This window comes from Gorilla gorilla, chromosome 5 (genome assembly GCF_029281585.2).
Source record: "Gorilla gorilla gorilla isolate KB3781 chromosome 5, NHGRI_mGorGor1-v2.1_pri, whole genome shotgun sequence".
NCBI lineage: Eukaryota > Metazoa > Chordata > Mammalia > Primates > Hominidae > Gorilla > Gorilla gorilla.
This window is the reverse complement of record NC_073229.2, coordinates 46081158-46089021: the sequence shown is the minus strand read 5'-3', so window position 1 is coordinate 46089021 and position 7864 is coordinate 46081158. Positions and strand designations below refer to the sequence as shown.

Here is a 7864-nt window from a genome sequence, read left to right as displayed (position 1 = left end):
AAGGGTGCTCCAAGTATTCTGGGTAGCCACAAATATGTCAAATATTCACAACATCCAATACAATAAAGAGAAACATATCCCCTTCAGCAATTTCACTACTGGGTAAATGTCATTTTAAAAAAGCTAAATGCACTAGTGATGTCCTCACACATGCACAAAAGAAGATGTACAAGAATGTTCATGACAACATTGTTTGTAAACAATTTAATTCACACCAATAGGAGAATGATGAGTAAATTGGGGTACATTTATAATCTGGAATAGTGTACAGTAGTGAAAACGACCAGGCGTGGTGGCTCACGCCTATAATCCCAGCACTTTGGGAGGCCAAGGTGGGCAGATCACGAAGCCAGGAAGGAGTTTGAGACCAGCCTGACCAAAATGGTGAAACCCCCGTCTCTACTGAAATACAAAAATTAGCTGGGCATGGTGGCACATGCCTGTAATCCCAGCTACTCAGGAGGCTGAGGCAGTAGAATCGCTTGAACCCAGGAGGTGGGGGTCACAGTGAGCCAAGATTGTGCCACTGCACTCCAGCCTGGGTGACACAGCGAGACTCCTTCTCAAACAAAACAAAACAAAACACAAAACATGTAAAGCGTTAAGCAAAACAGATTAGTAAAGAAATAGTTTTAAAACATATATATATATACGTATATATATACACATATATATATATAGACACACACACACACACACACCACTTACGGATATTTTTAAAGTTATAGATAGATGCACAATCTAAAATGCACGAAAATGAAAGCCATCAAATTCTGGGATGATGGTTGCCATTTCTTTTTTGTCTTTCTCTCTTTCTTTTCTTTACTTTTTCAGACAGGGTCTTATTCTGTTGCTCAGCTGGAGTGGAGTGCAGTGGCACAATCACAGCTCACTGAGGCCTCTACTTCCTGGCCTCAAGTGATCCTCCCATTTCAGCCTCCTGAGTAGCTGGGACTGCAGGCATGCACCACCTCAACATTACTAATCATCAGGGAAATGCAAATCAAACTACAATGAGGTATCATATGATTCCAGTTAGTATGGCTATTATCAAAAGATGAAAAAAAAACATGCTAATGAGGATGCAGAGAAACGGGAACTTTCATACACTGTTGGTGGGAGTGTAAATTGTATAGCCATTATGGAAAACACTATGGAGTTTCTCACAAACTAAAAATAGAACTATCAATCCAGCAATCCCACTCCTGGTATTTATCAAAAGGAAAGGAAATCAATATATCAAAGAGATCCATGGACCCCCATGTTTATTGCAGTATTATTCACAATAGCAAAGATACCAAATCAATGTACATGTCCATCAGTGGATGAATGGATAAAGAAAATGTGGTACATTTAAGTAATGAAATATTATTCCACCGTTAAAAAAGAAGAAAATCATATCATTTGCGGCAACATGAATAGAACTGGAGATTATTATGCTACGTGAAATAAGCCAGACACAGAAAGACAAGTATCGCATATACTCACATGCGGGAACTAAAAAAGTTGATCTAATGAAGGCAGACAGTAGAATGATAGTTATTAGAGGCTGGGAAGGATGTAGGTGTGGGGGTGAAGAGAGGTTGGTTAATGCATACAAGCATACGGTTACATTAAAGGAATAAATTCTAATGTTAGTTGAGTAGGATGACTATAGTTAACAATTTATCATACATTTTAAAATAGCTAGAAGTGAGGACTTGAAATGTTCTCAACAGATAGAAATAATAAATGCTTGTAGTGATGGAAATCCTAAATACCCTGACTTGAGCATTACACATTCTATGCATGCAACAAAATATCACCTGTACCCCATAAATACGTACAAATATTATGCATCAATAAAATAAATAAATACATAAATATTTTGAAGATAAATTTGATAGGAGTTTGATGGATTTTATGTGAGGGTTAAAAAACAGAAATGCCCAAGTTTCTGATTTGGACAAGTGAACAAAAGGGATGTTGGAAGAAGATCAGATTTGGGTGCAGAGATTACAAGTTTGGCTTTGAACATGTTTTGTTTGAGATGCCTTTAAGGCACTTAAACATAGAAGGAAAAACAATCATGACATTCAATCATGGATTCAAATCAAATCTGGAGATGTGAATTTGAGACACATCCACAAATAAAATGAGATACCAGTAAACTGACCAAAAATTTAGAAAAGTTGCAACACTTGTTGCTCTTTGAAGTGTGAGGTGGTTACAGCCTTTTGGAAAGCAAACTAACAGCATCTATTGCTAAAAATACGTATGTTTTTCCATCTGTCAATACTACTTATGAGAACCTATGTCCTATAAATAAAATTGTCTGTGCAAAACAGGCGTGCATAAGAATGTATATTGCTGGATAACGAGGTTAGGAGATTGAGACCATCCTGGCTAACATGGTGAAACCCCGTCTCTACTAAAAATACAAAAAATTAGCCGGGCGCGGTGGCAGGCGCCTGTAGTCCCAGCTACTTGGGAGGTTGAGGCAGGAGAATGGCGTGAACCCGGGAGGCGGAGCTTGCTTGCACCACTGCACTCCAGCCTGGGTGACAGAGCGAGACTCCGTCTCAAAAAAAAAAAAAGTGTATATTGCTAACTTGTTCATGATGGTACAAACTGGAATAGTATGACTGTTAATAAATTAGCTATTAAAATAAACACGTTGGGGCCATTTTAAATAATGCTTAATAATCATTCCAGGCCGGGCGCGGTGGCTCACGCCTGTAATCCCAGCACTTTGGGAGGCCGAGGCGGGTGGATCATGAGGTCAGGAGATCGAGACCATCCTGGCTAACAAGGTGAAACCCCGTCTCTACTAAAAATACAAAAAATTAGCCGGGCGCGGTGGCGGGCGCCTGTAGTCCCAGCTACTCAGGAGGCTGAGGCAGGAGAATGGCGTGAACCCGGGAAGCGGAGCTTGCAGTGAGCCGAGATTGCGCCACTGCAGTCCGCAGTCCGGCCTGGGCGACAGAGCGAGACTCCGTCTCAAAAACAAATAAATAAATAAATTAATTAAAAAAAATAATCATTCCAGATGACTCACAACACTTTCTAGTAGGATTCTAGAGGTATAAAGAAAATATGGCCAGGTGCGGTGGCTCACACCTGTAATCCCAACACTTTGGGAGGCCAAGGTGGGTGGATCACCCGAGGTCAGGAGTTCGAAACCAGCCTGGCTAACATGGCGAAACCTCGTCTCTATTAAAAACACAAAAATTCGCCGGGCGTGGTGGTGGTCGCCTGTAATCCCAGCTATCGGGAGGCTGAGGCAGGAGAATCGCTTGAACCTGGGAGGTGGAGGTTGCGGTGAGTTGAGATCATGCCATTGTGCTCCAGCCTGGGCAACAGGAGCAAGACTCCATCTCAGAAAAAAAAAAAAAAAAAAAAGATCCACATGTAAGGGTACCTAGTTAACTAACCCCTCAAAGCCAAGGGAGCTAGCGGATCAGGAAAACTGGATATGAGTCCTGGGTCTGTTGAGCTCAGCAACACACTTCATGTATCTGAGCTCTGGTTCTTTCAGCTCTAAAATGAGTAGTTTGCATATTTTTTAAAAAAATATTGAAATATGCATATACTTAGAAATACATAGCAATATGTGCACAGTGAAATGAAATACTGCAAAGTAAAACCATTCATATAACCACTACCAAGGTCAAGAAATAGAACCATTACCTGTGCCCCACAAGGCCCCAGTTGTGCTCCCTGCTAAACTCTGTTCCTTTCCTTCTCCCTGTTGTGACTTCTAACATCAGATATTGGTTTATTCTGTTCTGAACCTTATATAAATGAAATCATGAAGGGTGTGTTTTTCCTCTTTTTTTTTTTCATTTTCTTCTCTTTATTTTAGAAGAAAGTGGATGATCAGCTCACTAGCCCCATCAAAGGTGCCAGTTCTCTAAAGGGTAGACTCTGTGCAGCTTTGAAGCCTGGAAGACAATACCTACCAACATGTCAAAGCCACAGTGGAACATTTCTGCTATGATGAAGATTAAATAGAAGAATAACAGTTCCAGGATAACATTGATTCCTGACAACAGCGTGAGATTTCAACAGAACTTGTTTGGAACAAATACTCACTTAAAACTTCAGCAGAAGAAAAATTACTTAGTCCTTAGGCCAACAAATTTAACTGCAGTGTCATATGTTTCACAGGCCTTCCTACATTTAGAAATCGTCACACAGCTGTGATAAGAGTAGATTATTTTACCACAAAATAATTGTGAACAGATGAAAACATAAAATGTGAGAAACTGAATGTATTATTCAGGAAGAATATTGAGTGCCTTCATTTAACTAAAGTTGAATGTAAAAGTCAATTTGCACTTCTTTACAATCCTCTGGTTTGGAATTATAAATTGTTAAAACCTTGATGATTGTCATTTAATTATATTTCAGGTGTCCTGAACAGGTCACTAGACTCTACATTGGGCAGACTTTAAATATGATTCTTTGTAATTCTAAATAGTCTTTTTTTCTCTTTTTACTGCAACTTAACATTTCTATTTGGAACACAGAAAATGAAAATATTCAGAATAAGTTGTACATTTGATGACAAATAAATCACTATTAAAATAATTTATACTTTTTTTTTACAAAGGTTTATTTCCAGAAGAGCTTTTGATGTCAGTAAATCTTCACAATCCCACTTGTACCTTTTAGCATTCATGGACTTGTAATGATGATGCTTTAGCTAGCAGCCTAGTAGATGTATTTTATTTCAATTTCATGATACTACAATTTCAAAGTAATTATTCAGAACTCTGAATATAAAATAGCCCTAAATCTTAAAGGACAAATCAAATTTGAAATAAGAATTTAAATCTTTGGACAAGCTGTTATGGCTTGGTGACTCCTCTTCTACTTTGAGCTTTAAAAATACTGACTGTTCATAATGAAGGAAAATAGCAACCAACTCTTTTAGACATAATAAACATGGTCAGAAGTTCTGGCCTATGACTTGAAACAACCCTGAGCATTCATTTTTGAAAAACATTGTCAGATTCTTTGCTATAAGTATGAAGAGTTAATAATCTGGAAGGGAACTATAGAATTAAGCTGAACCCATACCTGCATATTTAAAAAACAAAGCGGCTTATTTTAATGCTATCAAACTCTTCAGTATGGTATTGAATAGTCACTCATATATTCTAGCTAGGCATGTGGGTTTGTTATGATAAAAGCTGAACTTGTTCTCTCAATTTTAAGTGAAATAAATTAGTTGAGAAAAAATAATTATTTAAAATATAAGGCTTCATATTATTGTACAATATTTCTCCTTTGAGAAGATAGGATACATGATTTTCCCAAAAATCACAACTTTGAAGGAAGACTTAGTTGCTGACTTCAGTTATATCCTGGAACTGGCAAATTGTGCCCTTCCTTTGCTTCAAAAAAAGTGTAAGAAAGAGTGATAAGATCAACATAAATCATTCTTGGGTCTTTAGCAAATTCAGGATCAATGGAGAAAAACACTGGCATATCTACTTCCTCTTGGGGATTAAGCCTTTGTTCTTCAAAACAGAAGCACTGTATTTTATTGAAATACTGTCCAGCTTCAAATGGAACAACATTGTATGTAGAAATTCCAATTAGTGGTTTGTCAGCAGGATTCTTAGCTCTGTAAAACGCCAGTGCAGTGTCTTCTGGCACCACATATATTTCTGTTTGCTGAGGTCTAAAGTTCCACTGAAGACTTGCATGCACGTCTGCATCAAAGTTAATTTTAATGATTCGATCCTTAACAGGCACCATGTTTTCAATCTGGTCTGAGGCATGACCTGAAACTGCTGATCCTCCAAGTCCAGTAGTCTGGCAATAGAGCCGATAAAGGGGAACGGCAGCGTAGAACGCCCCCAGCATGCCCACGGCGACAGCGGCCACGTTAAGTGAGGGTCGTCTTGTTCCGCCGCCGCCGCTGCTCCTCCTCCTGCGCGCGCCTGAAAGGGTTTGAGCTCTTAGGCCGCCGCGGCGGCTGCCATGCTGGATACCGGGCTCAAAGGCTGCAGCGCTTCCATGTCTCAAGCCACCACAGTCGTCTCTGGGCACCTTCTGTCCCACTCCACTCTGGCCTAAGAAACCGCTCTACCCTCTCTGCAGCCGTGGCTGGAGACCCAGGGTGGATCCAGCGCCAGCCACAGAAAGCGACGCGCCTCCCTCCCGGATGCCAGAGCCCTCCCATAACCCCCTGAACTAACACCCACCCGCCTCTCAGGGACGAGAGGTCAAATGCCGTGTTTTTTGTCTTCTTTTACTCACTATTCTGGCTCCTTTTACTATTATGTTTGTGAAATTTATCAACGTGATTCGTAGCTGCAGTTCATTCATTTTCATTGTTACATAGTATTCAGTTGTCTGAATAAACTTTTTTTTAAAACCCATCCTACTGTTAATGGACATTAGGGTTGTTTCCAGTTTAAAGCAATCACCAAAAAATGCTTCTAAGACATGTCTTTAGATGCAAGCACATATGCGTTTCTGGTGGCTGGGTCACAGAATACGCATACATTCAACTTTAGTAGATATGCCAGAGTTTCCCCAAAATGGTTTCACCAATGTACACTCTCATGAAAAATATGTGAAAATTCCCATTGTTCCATAATCCTTGCTGAAATTTGGCACTGTGAATCCATTTCTAGCAGGGATTTCATCATTGCGTTTGTGATTCCTTAAGAAATATCCAAGGACCTATCATACTGGCAATATGTAAAAGCCTGAAAACATACAGTTCATGAGACTGTGTGAAAACAGGCACTCTCACACTTTGCTGTTGAGAGTACAAAATAACACAACCTCTACAAAAGTCTCTCTCTTATTGTTCATTGCAGCATTATTTGTTAAAGCAAAATATTGGAAGTAATCCAAATACCCACCCCCAAGAAACTGGTTAAAAAAATTATAGTACATCCACACAACGAGTTATTATGCAGGTGTGAAAAAAGAGGACTACTTCAAAAACAGGACATTTCTAGGCTTTTCTGTTAGATGATAAAGCAAGGCATGAAAGAATGTATATAACATAACTTATGGGGTACAGAAGGTAAATACTTATTTTTGCAAGAAAAAAGAGAAAAAGTAGGGAAGGGAGGAGGGAAGGAAGAAGGGAGGAGGGAAGGAAGAAGGAAGGAAGGAGAGGATAAATAAATAATGAAAATGGGATATGAGTATATGCGGTAAAGGGACTGGGGATGGAAGCAGAACTCCTCTAAACATACCTTTTTATATAGTGTGGATTTTGAACTAAGTAAATGTTTTGAATTGTCAAAAAAATTAAAAAGGGATGAAAGCAAACCCTGAAATGGAATATAAACAGAAACAAATGCTCCTAACCATATATCGTTTAAAATATAACCACAGAGAAAAGAATTAATTCAAATAAGGTATTTATACAGCTATACTCCCTTAATGGGATATAATTCAAAAACAAAACAAGCAAAGAAATTTTGAACTCTACGTAGTAGATATGTTATTGCTAGTGATGTATTGGTATTATAATCTTGAAACTATTTTGTTTATAAGAAACTATTTTGTTTGAGTGAATTTATTTATGCTGTTGGGAGCCAGAGTTTTCACTGTGGGTGAAAAGAAAAAAAACAAATGTCCAACGGTGAAAAATGTAAAAGAATTCTGTGGAGTTGTTTTTGAACAGAAAGTATCTTATAAAATCCTCCATAAATATATAATATATTATATATATTATATTATAAAAATATAATATATAATATATAATATATATAATATATATATTATATAATATATATTATATAATAATATTATAATATAATTATATTATAATATATATAAATATATAATATATAAATATATATTATATATTTATGGAGGATTTTATATATGTATATAATATATATTA

At 37.8% G+C, this 7864-nt stretch overlaps 1 pseudogene; it reads right to left on the bottom strand.

Moving 5' to 3' along the window:
- Nucleotides 1-4972: 4972 nt before the first annotated feature.
- LOC109025050 (cytochrome c oxidase assembly protein COX11, mitochondrial-like) lies at nt 4973-6175 on the bottom strand (annotated as a pseudogene).
- Nucleotides 6176-7864: the final 1689 nt, after the last annotated feature.